At 48.3% G+C, this 16,505-nt stretch overlaps 1 protein-coding gene across 2 annotated transcripts in view; it reads right to left on the bottom strand.

Moving 5' to 3' along the window:
- Positions 1-16,505, bottom strand: part of LOC133564415 (uncharacterized) — a 211,266-nt gene that overhangs the window by 65,657 nt on the left and 129,104 nt on the right. The gene's annotated exons all lie outside the window — the stretch shown is intronic.

The following is a 16,505-nucleotide window of genomic DNA, read 5'->3' as shown; positions in this document are numbered from 1 at the left end:
CTTGGCTCGGTAGTTGCAGGCTTAGACCCATGCTGATTTAACTCTAAGAAACCACAAAGTCAGGTTTAAGATCGACATATATATATCTGTATCTATATATATATATATACAAGTGCCCTCCATAATTATTGGCACCCCTGGTTGAGATGTGTTAAAAGCCTTAAAATAAATTCAGTGTTTATTGCAGAAGAATACTGTCACACTGAAAATTGTAGGAAAATGTAGCCTTCAACTCAAATGAATTGTAAGAAAATAAAAAAATCCCTGACTAAAAAATAATTATTTTTCATTAAATCACCTGTTCCACAATTATTGGCACCCTTAACAATTCCCAGGAAATAAATATAATTGAAGCATTTCTGTCATTTCTACAGTAGTTTACAAAGTTTACCAGAGTACGTAGGAACATTTAATTAGTAATTCATCACTTCCTGTTTCCCTGGGGTATAAATATGACGTGACACCGAGGCCATTTCTCTTATCCACTCTTAAACATGGGAAAGACAAAGGAACACAGCATACAAGTGAGGCAGATGTGCGTCGACCTTCACAGGTCAGGCAGAGGCTACAAGAAGATTGCCACTCAACTGCAGCTGCCCATATCCACTGTGAGAGGAATAATTAAGAAGTTCAAAACAACTGGAACAGTGGTAAATAAGCCTGGACGAGGACCCAAGTTTATTTTGCCACCACGCACAGTGAGGAGGATGGTAAGAGAAATCAAAAGATCTCCAAAGCTCACTGTTACAGAATTACAACAAATGGTAGCATCCTGGGGTCACAAAGTCTCCAAATCAACCATCAGGCGCTGTCTACACGCCAACAAGCTGTTTGGGAGGCATGCACGGAGAAAACCTTTCCTCACTCACAATCATAAACGCAAGCGTCTGGAGTTCGCCAAACGGTATTGGGGCTTCAACTGGGACCGTGTGCTTTGGTCAGATGAGACCAAGATTGAGCTTTTTGGCAACAAACACTCTAAGTGGGTCTGGCGTACCACGAAAGATGCGCATGCTGAAAAGCACCTCATACCCACTGTGAAGTATGGGGGTGGGTCAGTGATGCTGTGGGGCTGTTTCACTTCCAAAGGCCCTGGGAACCTTGTTAGGGTGCATGGCATCATGAATGCTTTGAAATACCAGGACATTTTAAATCAAAATCTGTTGCCCTCTGCCCGAAAGCTGAAGCTGGGTCGTCACTGGGTCTTTCAGCAAGACAATGACCCTAAACATATGGCCAAATCTACACAGAAATGGTTCACCAGACACAAAATCAAGCTCCTCCCATGGCCATCTCAGTCCCCTGACCTCAACCCCATTGAGAACCTGTGGGGTGAGCTGAAAAGGAGAGTACAGAGGAGAGGACCCAGGTCTCTGGATGATTTAGAGAGATTCTGCAAAGAGGAATGGCTGAAAATCCCTCTTTCTGTCTTTGCCCATCTTGTGAAACATTATAGGAGAAGATTAGGTGCTGTTTTGTTGGCAAAAGGGGGTTGTACAAAATATTAACACCAGGGGTGCTAATAATTGTGACACACATTATTTGATGTCAAATAATTATTTCTTTATGTGGGATTTTTTCCCCACTGAATAAATGCACTTGTATTGAAGGTTGGATTTTTCTCTTTTTTTCCATTAAGGTCCCATATTATTTAGAAAAAAAATAAAATAATTGGAAGCTAAAAAACACATCTCAACCAGGGGTGCCAATAATTATGGAGGGCACTATATATATATATATATATATATATATATATATATATATATATATATATATATATATATATATATATATATATATATATATATATAAATATATATATATCTGTATCTATATATATATATATATATATATATATATATATATATATATATATACACATATATGTGTGTGTGTATATATATATATATACACATATATGTGTGTGTGTGTATATATATATATATATATATATATTAAATGTAGCATTGTTAAGCAGACCAGCAAGCATTAAGCTTAAAATAGTCTACAGAGCAGACAGCATAGATAAGTCTGAAATAGAAGAGTCCTACCCAAAACTGTGTCAGGGTTTAGGAATGATGCAGCAGCCATACACTATTAAGCTCAGGCCAGACACCATTCCCTATTCCCTGGCCACACCAAGATGGGTCCCCATCCCTTTACTAGGCAAAGCAAAAGAGGAGCTCAAGAAAATGGAGTCATATCCAGAGTGGAAGAGCCGACTGACTGGTGTTCGGGCATGGTTACAGTGCCTACAAAGAATGGCTCAGTGCGTATCTGCGTTGACCTCACTCGCCTCAAAGAAGCAGTTTGCAGGGAAAAATACATACTGCCTTCAGTGGAGCAGATAATTGGTTCTCTAGCAGGAGCGAAGGTCTTCAGCAAGTTAGATGCCAACAGAGGATTTTGACAGATCCCATTATCCCCCGAGTCGTCACTGTACACCATGTTCATAACTACCTTAGGCCATTTTTACTTTGATAGGCTGCCCTTCGACATAGCGTCAGTCCCAGAACATTTTCAGCGGCGCATGTCTATGATCATCGATGGGCTGCAGGGAGTTGTGTGCCACATGGATTATGTTCTCATCTGGGGAAGAGACCAACAAGAGCACGACATCAGACTACACACCATCCTCAACAAACTCCAGGAAGCCAGGGTCATGGAGAAGTGTGAACTGAGAAGAAGTGAAGTCAAGTTCTTAGGCCACATTCTGTCAGCTGAAGGTGTGCAACCAAACCCAGACAAAGTAAAGGCTGTCATGTCAATGAGAGAGCCGTCCAACACAGGAGAGGTTCACAGTTTCCTGGGAATGTTAAACCAGCTTGGAAAGTATATTCCATGTCTGGCTGAATAGAACAACCCGTTGAGAGACCTTCTCTCAAAGAAGTATCAGTGGGTCTGGGGATGTGCACAACAGAGAGCGTTTGATCAGCTGAAAAATCATCTCACATCACCTCCAGTACTGACACTGTACAACCCCAACAAAGAGCTGAAACTGTCAGCGGATGCCTCTTTATACGGATTGGGGGCAGTCCTCCTACAGAATGAGGGAGAGCTGTGGAAACCAGTCGCGTACGTATCACGCTCCACGACAGAGACAGAACAGCGATACGCCCAGGTAGAGAAGGAAGCGCAAGGATTGCCATGGGGTTGCGAGCGTTTCTGGGACTTCCTTATTGGGAGGCATTTTGCCATGGAAACGGACCACAAGCCACTTTTCAGCCTACTAGGTCACCAAGCATTTACTGAGCTTCCTTCCAGAATCCTGCGGTTCCGACTCAGGCTCATGAGGTACAGTAACACTATCTCACACACACCTGGCAAAGACCTGTTTACAGCTGACACTCTCTCACACTCGCCCGTCAGCCAAAACCCAAGCACAAAACTGACAGACAGAGACTTAATGGAATACACAAACATCTATGCAGATGAAGTCATCACCAACATGGCTGCCAGCTCAATATACTTGGCTCAACTGAGAGGACAACTGCAGCAAGAGAAGAGGTCGAGTCATACTGCCAGAAAAGATAGCCTTACCACAGCAAGCTCACAGGTCCAGTGAAGGCTTACTCTCCTGATAGAACCATACTTACAGTACACGATGGACTACTGCTCAGGGGCTCCAGACTAGTTAGTCCCACAGCGATGCGTAACTCTGTCCTTGACGCACTTCACAAGGGACATCAGGGGATGACTAGATGCAGAGAGGGGGCCAGAGAGGCTATGTGGTGGCCTGGCTTGAGCAGCCAACTAAACGAGCTGGTGAGAAATTGCAACACATGCATCAAAGAACAAGCCAATCCGGTAGAGCCATTAATGTCCAGTGCGCTCCCAGAGAGACCATTGCAAAAAGCAGGTTCTGATTTATTCTCACTCAACCAAGACCCCTATTTACTTGTAGTGGACTTCTACTCTAGGTTTGTAGAGATCGCCAAGCTTCCACACAGTCTGAGGATGTTATTGTGCATCTCAAGTCGATATTCTTCAGGCTTGGGGTTCCGGTCCATTTTTTCAGTGATAACGGAGCTCAATACTACAGTCAAGAATTCAAGGACTTAGCAGCAGTTTATGGGTTAACTCATTCCACCAGTAGCCCTAGGTTCGCTCAGAGTAATGGAGAGGCTGAACGTCACGTGCAGACTGTGGAAAACCTGCTAAAGAAGGCTAAAGATCCATATCTAGCTCTGTTGGCTTGTAGAGCTACACCACTTGCAAATGGCTACAATCCTGCTCAACTCCTCATGGGCAGAAGACTGCGCATTCCACTGCCCACTCCAGAGCTTTCAGACAACACTGTTGTCGCAGCTAAAGAAAGGGAGAGGAGAGTAAAGAACACTGCAAGTTTCAACAAAAGACACCGTGTGAGAGATCTGAGTGAACTCACTCCAGGTCAACCAGTGTGGATTACAAATCCAAACTCTCAAGGCACAGTGGTTTCATCCCACTCTGCTCTACGTTCATACATTGTGGACTGCCCTACAGGCACGATCAGAAGGAATAAACACTACCTTGTCCCTTTTCCAGAGACTGTTCTGCACACACCTCATCCACTGACACCCAGCACTCCACCCCAATCAGGTGAGCCCACACTGGGTTCTCCAGAATGCCCTCTAACACAGACTCCCAAGGCACTTACACCCGTCCATACACACACATATGGTCCTACCACTAGGTGTGGCCAAGTGGTGAGAAAACCTCACAGACTGGACTTATGAACGGTGGGAGGGGGAGAGAGAAACAAATGTGAAAAAAAAAATTGAAAAGAAAAAAACACTATGTGAAACAAGAAAGACTGTTGAATGTTTTGTGTTCTGATGGTTACACTATTTGCCTACAAAGATATTGCCTGACTATGTTTTTTTTTTTTTTTTTCTTTAGAAGTCCTAGGAGTGCATTATTCCATTCTGAGTGAATACATGTTATATTTCATGCAAAGGTTTACAGATTTACATTATCTGACATACAGCAGTGTGGAGGGAGGTTGTGATCAGCACACTGCAGATGTAAATGTCAGCGACCCCGTCTGGGCTACTGGAGACAGTGCACCCTCAGACGGGGACGTGGCATGGGCGGGACGGCGAGACGCAGCTGGCAGGTGATTAGATTTCGCAGGTGGTACGTGTGAATCTAATCAACTGTTGTCTTTAAGAATGAGCAGCCGGCAGAGGAGGAGGTGATAGGATTGGAGAGACTGAAAAGTCTACATGAAAATGCACTTGGTCGAGAAGAACAATATTAAAAACCCTGTCAACTCTGAGCAACTAGCTTCTGGCGTGGATCTGTGGCACTGTGAGTAGGAAAAAGCTTACAACTGGCAACCAACGTTAAAAAAAAAAAAAGCTATGATTATGTCACCAAGCTCCATAGAGGCACTTGGGCAGCTACTGGCAGAGATGTCTACCGCGAACCACCGGCAGATGGAGGCTATGCAGGGCCACATAGCGCAGTAGAGCCAGATTCTGCAGGCGCTGACGGAGAAGGCCGAAGTGGGGACACACGCAGCAGCGAGGCCAGCGTTGACGGCAGTGGACATGCATAGAATGGCGGAAACCGGAGATCCCCACAACTTTTTGGACATGTTCGAGGCGACAGCAAAATCATGCGAATGGCCAGAAGAGGAGTGGGCGGTGCGGGATTTCGTTGCTGGCGGGAGAAGCGCAGCGAGCGGCGCTCAGCCTGCCACCAGTGTCCCGGGTGAACTACCGGGACATGAGGAGGGCGGTGTTGGGCCGGACGGGAGGATCCAAGGAGGACCACAGACGAAGGTTCCGGAACTTGAGACTCGGACCGGAGGAGCGGCCTTTCGCCCTGGGCCAACAATTAAAAGACGCGGCGACAAGATGGCTGCAACCCGGAGGAACAGAAGAGGTGATGGAACAATTGATTCTCGAACAATTCCTGGAGGCTATACCGGCGCGGACGTCAGCATGGGTCCGCTACCACCGGCCACAAGGGGTAGCAGCGGCGGTAGCCTTGGCAGAGGACCACCTGGCGGGACAGCGGGAGAAGGTTGCAGGAGGAGCGCAGCGGCCAGTACCGGCGCCGCGCAGAATGCGCCCGCCACCAGCAGAGGGAGCCCAGCCGTGGCCCAGGCCACAAAATAACATGAATCTGCTTTCTCCTCCTCAGGGCCAGGCTGCGGCAGACACTGCGTTTCCCCCGCAAACGGCGCCTCGAATGCCGGGGCAGGTGTGCTGGATGTGCAAACGGCTAGGTCACCTGCAACGGGAGTGTCCAGCGATGGAGGTGGGGCAGGTGATCCGGGTGGGCGACCCTCCAGCATCCCCCCCCCACGTACCGGGAGAGACATACTATGTACCGGTAAGGATACAAGGGAGTATATACCGGGCGATGGTGGATTCGGGCTGCGAGCAGTCCATGATTCACCAAAACCTGGTTCGACCCGGGGTATTGAGTAAGGTTACACGGTTGCGGGTTAAATGTGTGCATGGGGATATTCACGTGTACCCCGTTGTGCCGGTGGAAATTTTTTTCAGGGGAGAAAAACATAGTTTTAAGGTGGCTGTAAATTCGCGCCTGGCGGACCCCTTAATCTTGGGAACAAATTGGTCGGGATTTAAGGGATTAATAAAGCAGTGTGCAGGGGTGCGTTCACGGACGGTAGGGAAAGGGGATACCCGCGCTGTTCTCATCAGCGACGCGAGATTATCCGACGCTGCCGAGGGGGAGGGGGAAGGGGGGCCGGCGGGGACTTCCCAGGAGGTTTCCCCCGGGTTCCCCAATGGCGCCCCATGGATGATTTTCCACTCGAGCAGTCTCGAGATGACACTCTGCGCGCGACCTGGGACCAAGTGATTTCGATTGATGGGCAGCGGGTTCGCCCGGGAATAACGCGGGATTTCCCTCACTTTGCATTGATTAGGGACAGATTGTACAGAGTAAGCCGTGACACTTAGACAGGGGAGGAACTCACCCAATTGTTGGTACCAAAATGCCGTCGGGAAATAATTGGCCGGACACATGGGCTGTGGCAAAACACTTAATCGGATAATGGCCCGGTTCTATTGGCCAGGCATTCGGGCAGACGTGCGCCGTTGGTGCGCGGCCTGCCCGGACTGTCAACTAGTCAACCCAGCGGCCACTCCTAGAGCCCCTTTGCGGCCATTACCACTGATAGAGGTCCCATCTGAGCGAATTGGCATGGACCTCGTCGGGCCATTTCACCCGAGCACCCAGGGATATCGCTTTGCGCTAGTCCTGGTGGATTATGCTACGCGCTATCCCGAAGCAGTGCCACTGCGCTCCATCTCTGCAAAGAGTGTCGCGCAGGCACTGTTTCAAGTTATCTCCCGGGTTGGAATCCCGAAAGAGATTTTAACTAACCAGGGCACGTCCTTTATGTCACGCACGTTAAAGGAGCTGTACAGTTTATTGGGGATCAAATCTATTCAAACTAGCGTTTACCACCCGCAGACAGATGGGTTGGTGGAGCGGATGAATAGAACTTTGAAATCCATGATCCGGAAGTTCGTACACGAGGACAAACCAAATTGGCATAAATGGTTGGATCCCATGTTATTTGCAGTGCGGGAGGTTCCCCAGGCCTCAACAGGATTTTCTCCATTTGAACTGTTGTTCGGCAGGAAGCCGCGTGGGGTACCTGACCTAGTTAAAGAAAGCTGGGAGGAAGGTGTAAGCCCAAGTAAAAACGAAATTCAGTACGTCATGGACTTGAGAGCAAAACTCCACACATTAGGGCACTTGTCACGTGAGAATTTGCTCCAAGCCCAAGAACGTCAACAGCGCCTGTATAACAGGGGGGCGCAACTTAGACAATTTTCACCGGGAGAGAAAGTACTACTCGCAACATCCAGCTCCAAATTACTCGCCAAGTGGCAAGGACCCTTTGTGGTCACGCGACGAGTAGGTGACGTTGACTACGAGGTCAGGCGATCTGACCGAGGCGGGGCAACACTAATATACCACCTCAACCTACTAAAAAGGTGGAGGGAAGCGGAGCCCTTCTCCATGGTGACGGCGATAGTGGAGAGCGAGGAGCTGGGGCCGGAAGTTCCCCCCTCCCCCCGGCCCTCCCCTCTCCGCTATGATAAACATCTTACGCTGTCACAGAAAGCAGACGTGGCCAAATTGCAGCAAAACTTTGCTGACGTGTTATCCCCCTGCCAGGCCGCACAACTCTCACCCAGCATCACATAGAGACCAGGCCAGGCATGACGGTGAGGTCCCGGCCCTATAGGCTGCCCGAACACAAACGCAAAGTAGTTCAGGAAGAATTAAAAGCCATGCTGGAATTGGGAGTGATAGAAGAGTCACACAGTGCGTGGTGCAGCCCCATAGTTCTGGTAGGGAAGAAAGATGGGTCTGTGCGGTTCTGTGTAGACTACCGCAAGGTGAATGAGGTGTCACGGTTTGACGCCTATCCAATGCCCCGGGTCGACGAGCTCCTGGACCGGTTGGGCACTGCTCGTTTTTTTACGACACTGGATTTGACTAAGGGCTACTGGCAGATTCCCTTGTCTCCAGAGTCCAAGGAAAAAACGGCATTCTCCACTCCGGAAGGTTTATACCAGTTCGTGACCCTTCCGTTCGGCTTGTTCAGTGCGCCCGCCACATTTCAGAGACTCATGGACCGGGTGCTGCGACCTCACGCTGCATATGCCGCCGCCTATCTGGATGATGTCATCATCCAGGGGAACAGCTGGGCGGGGCATATGCAGAGAGTGGGGGCGGTACTCGAGTCCCTGAGGCGGGCGGGGCTCACCGCCAACCCGGCGAAGTGTGCGGTTGGCCGGAGGGAGGTACAGTATCTGGGGTACCACTTGGGGGATGGCCAGGTGCGGCCTCAGGTAGATAAAACCGCAGCAGTTGCGGCCTGCCCGACCCCGAAGACGAAAAAGGAGGTGAGGCAGTTCTTGGGGCTGGTGGGCTACTACCGGAGGTTTGTCCCCCGGTTTGCGGACCGGACCAGCCCACTAACTGACTTCACCTGGAAAGGTGCCCCAGATCTGGTCCAGTGGACAGAGCAGTGCCAGTAGGCATTCGAGAAGGTAAGGAAAGCGCTTTGCGAGGAGCCGGTACTGCACATGCCTGATTTTTCCATCCCGTTTTTTTTGCAGGCGGATGCGTCGGGCAGAGGACTGGGAGCCGTTTTATCTCAGCAGCGGGGGGGCACCGACCATCCGGTCCTGTATATCAGCAGGAAACTATCAGAAAGAGAGGCCAGATATAGCACGGTGGAGAGGGAGTGCATCGCCATCCGGTGGGCGGTCGGTGCCCTCCGGTACTATCTGCTGGGACGCCCATTCAGCCTCTGCTTGGACCACAAGCCCCTTCAGTGGCTCCACCGCATGAAAGATGCCAACGCGCGGATCACCCGGTGGTATCTCGCTTTACAACCCTACAATTTCAGAGTGATCCAAAGGCCGGGAGCGCAGATGGCTGTGGCGGACTTCCTCTCCCGCGCTCAGGCGGGGGGGTCGGGGGGGGGGGGGGGGGGGGAGTAGGTGCGGCCGGCCTAAGTCGGGCGGTGGAGGTATGTGGAGGGAGGTTGTGATCAGCACACTGCAGATGTAAATGTCAGCGACCCCGTCTGGGCTACTGGAGACAGTGCACCCTCAGACGGGGGCGTGGCATTGGCGGGACGGCGAGACGCAGCTGGCAGGTGATTAGATTTAGCAGGTGGTACGCGTGAATCTAATCAACTGTTGTCTTTAAGAATGAGCAGCCGGCAGAGGAGGAGGTGATAGGATTGGAGAGACTGAAAAGTCTACATGAAAATGCACTTGGTCGAGAAGAACGATATTAAAAACCCTGTCAACTCTGAGCAACTGGCTTCTGCCGTGGATCTGTGGCACTGTGAGTAGGAAAAAGCTTACAAGCTGTAATTGTTACAGTCTGTTCAGTTTTCTAGAAAGGGAGATGTGGTGTTATCTGTTATGCCTTTATTTTGACATAACATACAGAATGTCCCCAACCGGATGTGACGTACTGACCCTTGTTGTTGTGACACATTGAATCCCATGCGACTGAGGCTGGTCGGAATAAACACATTGCTTGTGTAAACCGTCTGATCATTACAATCCATACCACGACAGAATTGTTGTTTTACATCACCTATGTTTTGTACAGCACTTTGTGATGTTATCTGTGAAAAGACCTTCATAAACAAAATTTACCTACTTACTTACTTGGTATAACAGTATTTTGTTGATCGCATACATGCATTCCTACAACTAGACTAGGCTTGTTTAGTTCTGTTCTAATTTAAAATTGTTCACCAAGTTGCAGTTAGGTGGGAATCAATAACAAATGTGTAGATCAAATTGGTTCTTAAATAACTTGTACACATGAATAATAAGCCAAATAATGTGTACAGGAATAGATTATCATACATTTTCCTACTAGCTTCCCAAGGTGGTGTTTGCGCTCAAATACGACAATGATGTTGTACCTACATTCTAAACAATGTGACTCCAGACGGATCTTTACCAGAGCGTTAGATGGCTTGTGTGCGATGTCAAAAGAACTACCTTCTAAATCAGGTATTCCTCACTTGCTTGAAGATTGGTTTGATCGAATGTTTGGGAAATGGAAGCATGGGATTGTTATGGTTATTGATGACTTGTGTCACTGCAACCACTTTTTTGGCCTGCGTAAATTCTGACGATCAAGTAATACTCCAATGGTGTGCATTTTTTTTAATCTAATGATTTTGTGATTTCTTCTGTTGAATCTAACAATGCTAGTGCAGTTGATTTATTTGATCTGAATCCATAATGGCTTTCAGTCGGTATTTTATTTTTGTCAAGAAATATATCAAGCCGGATGCAAGGTTTTTCAAAAATTTTGGAAAACTGAGTAAGACATGTTATGGGTCTGCAATTTGTGAATTGGTGTTTGTCTCCAGATTTGTACAATGGTATCCCTTTTGCTATATTCATTTGATGAAGAAATGCACCTGACTGAAATGATAAATTACACATCTACGTGAATGGCTTTGCAACTTCCTCAATAACATTCTTTCTAAGCTGCATGTCTATTCCATTGCAATCATTTGATTTGTTTTTTCTTACAAAGAATAAGATAATTTGAATAACCGTCCTTGGTAGCTCAGTCTCATCAAAATGATATAGAAACATAGAACCCAAGTTTCTTTCCATATCAATAGTTAGCTCACTCTTCACATCCAATTTATTTTTAATACATTATTACATATACATTTATATTTGATTTCTTTATAACACCACTTAATATTTTCCACAATTCAAGTTTTTTATCTTCCAATATTTTATAGTAATAATCGTTTTTTTGCAGTTCTTTTTATGTTTGTTAATTAGGGCCCTATTCGGACTTTATCAGTGAATTCTCAGAGTTCGTTGCTGATATAGTGACGCATGCCGACAATATAATTTTAGTGGAGGACTTTAATATCCATACGAATACCCCATCGGACCCTCCGTGCATTGCGCTCCAGACTATAATTGATAGCTGTGGACTTACACAAATAATAATTCAACCCAGGTATTGCAACGGTAATACGATAGATCTAGTGCTTGTCCGGGCTATCACCATTTCCAAAGTTATGATACTGCTGTATACTAAAGTAATGTCCGATCATTACCTTATAAAATTTGAAGTTCTAACTCATTGCTAGCTAATAATAATAATAACTGCTATAGCAGCCGCAACATTAATGCTGCCACAACGATGACTCTTGCTGGCCTTCGGCAATGGCACCTTTCCCAAATTATGTGGGCTCCAATGATAACCTCACTAACAACTTTGATGACGCCCTGCGCGAAACTATTGATAGTATAGCACCGCTGAAGTTAAAAAGTGCTCCTAAAAGGCTAACCCCATGGTTTACATACGACACTAGAGCTCATAAATTATCATGTAGAAAGCTGGAACGCAAATGGCGCGTGGCTAAGCTTGAGGTTTTCCATCAAGCATGGAATGATATTTTAATAACTTAACGCTTGCTTACCTTCGCTAAAGCTAAATATTACTCAAATCGCATCCGCCTTAATAAAAATGATCCTAAATTTTTGTTTAGTACAGTATCATTGCTAACCCAACAAGGGACTCCTCCCAGTAGCTCCACCCACTCGGCAGATGACTTTATGAATTGATTTGATAAGAAAATTGAACTCAACAGAAAATAAAATAAAGGACAATGGGTCCCAGCTACAACTGGGTTCTATTAACACAGATACGACTGTATATACGACAAATACTGCCCTCCATAATAGTCTCTCTCTTTTTGATGAAATAACATTAGAAAAATTGTTACAACGTGTAAATACTGTAGAATAAAACAAACAGCATGTTTACTTTACCCACTTCCTGGGAAACTTATCAAGGAGCTTTTTGTATTATTAGGTCCATCAGTGCTAAATATTATAAACTTATCACTATCCTCTGGCACTGTTCCCCTAACATTCAAAAAAGTGGTTATTCATCCTCTCCTTGAAAAACCTAACCTTGATCCTGACCTCATGGTAAACTACCGTTCGGTGTCTCACCTTCCCTTTATTTCAAAAATCCTCGAAATAATTGTTGCACAACAGCTGAATAAATACTTAGCGTCCAACAATCTCTGTGAAACATTTCAATCTGGTTTCAGGGCAAATCACTCTACGGAGACAAACCTCGTAAAAATGACTAATGATCTATTGCTAACGATGGATTCTGATGCGTCATCTATGTTGCTGCTCCTTGATCTTAGCGCTCGATCATAATATTTTATTAGAGCGTATCAAAACAGGAATTGGTATGTCAGACTTACCCTTGTCTTGGTATAACTCTTATCATACTGACAGGATGCAGCGCGTATCCCATAACAATGTGACCTCGGACTATGTTAAGGTAGCATGTGGAGTTCCCCAGGGTTCGGTTCTTGGCCCTGCACTCTTTCACATATGCGGTCCTCTCCAAGGTTTCCCATAGTCACTGTCACCGACGTCCCACTGAGGTGAGTTTTTCCGTGCCCTTATGTGGGCTCTGTACCAAGGATGTTGTTGTGGCTTGTGCAGCCCTTTGAGACACTTGTGATTTAGGGATACAATAGCTGCCCGCCTGCTATTGTAGCCCGGAAGCGTTAGGGCTGCATTGGATTCTGGGTATTTGTTCTGTTGTGTTTATGTTGTGTTACAGTGCAGATGTTCTCCCAAAATTGTGTTTGTCAATCTTGTTTGGCCTGGGTTCACAGTGTGGCGCATACAGTGATAAAGTTGTTTATACGGCCACCCTCAGTGTGACCTGTATGGCTGTTGATCCAGTATGTCTTGCAGTCACTTCCGTGGGTTTGCAGAAACATCATACTAGATGTGACTGGGCACACTGGTTTTTATAATGGAAGAGCGGACGATACGGCAGGTTGTAGGGGACGCTAAAGGCAGTGCCATCACGGCACGTCCTTAATTTTGTTGTCCCGGGGTGAAAACCAGGAGAATGATTGCCCCGGGAGATTGTCGGGAGGAGCACTGATATTCGGGTATTTCCCGGAAAGATCGCGAGAGTTGGCAAGTATGTTGCTAGGGCGGGAAAGTCATCCAAAGAAGGTGAATTGATTAAAAAGTGCATGTTAGATTTTTTTAAGAAATATTTTCTTGCGGCCCAGCCTCACCCAGTTTCTGCATCCAGTGGCCCCCAGGTAAATTGAGTTTGAGTTTGAGTTTGCCGCCATTGCAACGACAGACGATGGACAGACAAGAATCCTCCGTCCAAGTTGACACACACATATTTGGATCATCCTACCCTCATAGCTATTTTCACATGTTATCATCATGGGTCTTCTCTCTGAGCTGCAACCTTATCGTGGTAGAGGAGTTTGCGTGTCCCAATGATCCTAGGAGCTATGTTGCATAAAGCTCCCTGTTAGGGTCTCCCAAGGCAAACAGGTTCTAGGTGAGGGATCAGACAAAGAGCAGCTCGAAGACCTTTATGAAGAAGAAAAATCATGGACCCAGATTTCCCTCGCCCGGACGCGGGTCACCGGGGCCCCCTTCTGGAGCCAGGCCGGAGGTGGGGCACGATGGCGAGCGCCTGGTGGCCGGGCCTGTTCCCATGGGGCCCGGCCGGGCACAGCCCGAAGAGGCAACGTGGGTCACCCCTCCAATGGGCTCACCACCCATAGCAGGGGCCATAGAGGTCGGGTGCAATGTGAGCTGGGCGTCAGCCGAAGGTGGGGCACTTGGCCGTCCGATCCTCGGCTACAGAAGCTAGCTCTTGGGACGTGGAACGTCACGTCACTGGGGGGGAAAGAGCCTGAGCTAGTGCGCGAAGTCGAGAAATTCCGGCTGGATATAGTCGGACTCACTTCGACGCACAGCAAGGGCTCTGGAACCTCTTCTCTCGAGAGGGATTGGACCCTCTTCCACTCTGGCGTTGCCGGCAGTGAGAGGCAACGGGCTGGGGTGGCAATTCTTGTTTCCCCCCGGCTCAAAGCCTGTACGTTGGAGTTCAACCCGGTGGACGAAAGGGTAGCCTCCCTCCGCCTTCGGGTGGGGGGGACGGGTCCTGACTGTTGTTTGTGCTTATGCACCAAACAGCAGTTCAGAGTACCCACCCTTTTTGGGAACACTCGAGGGAGTACTGGAAAGTGCTCCCCCCGGGTGATTCCCTTGTCCTACTGGGAGACATCAACGCTCACGTTGGCAACGACAGTGAAACCTGGAGAGGCGTGATTGGGAAGAATGGCCGCCCGGATCTGAAGCCCGAGTGGTGTTTTCTTATTGGACTTTTGTGCTCGTCACAGTTTGTCTATAACAAACACCATGTTCAAACATAAGGGTGTCCATATGTGCACTTGGCACCAAGACACCCTAGGCCGCAGTTCCATGATCGACTTTGTAGTTGTGTCATCGGATTTGCGGCCTCATGTTTTGGACACTCGGGTGAAGAGAGGGGCAGAGCTTTCTACCGATCACCACCTGGTGGTGAGTTGGCTGCGATGGTGGGGGAGGATGCCGGACAGACCTGGGAGGCCCAAACGCATTGTGAGGGTCTGCTGGGAACGTCTGGCAGAGTCTCCTGTCAGACAAAGTTTCAATTCCCACCTCCGGAAGAACTTTGAACATGTCACGAGGGAGGTGCTGGACATTGAGTCCGAGTGGACTATGTTCCGCACCTCTATTGTCGAGGCGGCAGATCGGAGCTGTGGCCGCAAGGTAGTTGGTGCCTGTCGGGGCGGCAATCCTAAAACCCCTTGGTGGACACCAGCGGTGAGGGATGCCGTCAAGCTGAAGAAGGAGTCCTATCGGGTCCTTTTGGCTCATAGGACTCCGGAGGCAGTGGACAGGTACCGACAGGCCAAGCGGTGTGCAGCTTTAGTGGTCGCGGAGGCAAAAACTCGGACATGGGAGGAGTTCGGGGAAGCCATTGAAAACGACTTCCGGACGGCTTCGAAGCGATTCTGGACCACTGTCCGCCGCCTCAGGAAGGGGAAGCAATGCATTGTCAACACCGTGTATGGTGCGGATGGTGTTCTGCTGACCTCAACTGCGGATGTTGTGGATAGGTGGAAGGAATACTTCGAAGACCTCCTCAATCCCACCAACACGTCTTCCTATGAGGAAGCAGTGCCTGGGGAATCTGTGGTGGACTCTCCTATTTCTGGGGCTGAGGTCGCTGAGTTGTTAAAAAGCTCCTCGGTGGCAAGGCCCCAGGGGTGGACGAGATCCGCAAGGAGTTCCTTAAGGCCCTGGATGCTGTGGGGAGGTCTTGGTTGACAAGACTTTGCAGCATCGCGTGGACATCGGGGGCGGTACCTCTGGATTGGCAGACCGGGGTGGTGGTTCCTCTCTTTAAGAAGGGGGACCGGAGGGTGTGTTCCAACTATCGTGGGATCACACTCCTCAGCCTTCCCGGTAAGGTTTATTCAGGTGTACTGGAGAGGAGGCTACATCGGATAGTCGAACCTCGGATTCAGGAGGAACAGTGTGGTTTTCGTCCTGGTCATGGAACTGTGGACCAGCTCTATACTCTCGGCAGGGTTCTTGTGGGTGAATGGGAGTTTGCCCAACCAGTCTACATGTGCTTTGTGGACTTGGAGAAGGCATTCGACCGTGTCCCTCGGGAAGTCCTGTGGGGAGTGCTCAGAGAGTATGGGGTATCGGACTGTCTTATTGTGGCGGTCCGTTCCCTGTACGATCAGTGCCAGAGCTTGGTCCGCATTGCCGGCAGTAAGTCGAACACATTTCCAGTGAGGGTTGGACTCCGCCAAGGCTGTCCTTTGTCACCGATTCTGTTCATAACTTCTATGGACAGAATTTCTAGGCGCAGTCAAGGCGTTGAGGGGTTCCGGTTTGGTAACCGCAGGATTAAGTCTCTGCTTTTTGCAGATGATGTGGTCCTGATGGCTTCATCTGACCGGGATCTTCAGCTCTCACTGGATTGGTTCGCAGCCGAGTGTGAAGCGACCGGAATGACAATCAGCACCTCCAAGTCCGAGTCCATGGTTCTTGCCCGGAAAAGGGTGGAATGCCATCTCCGGGTTGGGGAGGAGACCCTGCCCCAAG

Source organism: Nerophis ophidion, linkage group LG13, assembly GCF_033978795.1.
Source record: "Nerophis ophidion isolate RoL-2023_Sa linkage group LG13, RoL_Noph_v1.0, whole genome shotgun sequence".
Taxonomy (NCBI): Eukaryota; Metazoa; Chordata; class Actinopteri; order Syngnathiformes; family Syngnathidae; genus Nerophis; species Nerophis ophidion.
The sequence above is the reverse complement of the archived record's forward strand: the minus strand, read 5'-3'. Positions and strand labels throughout refer to the sequence as shown.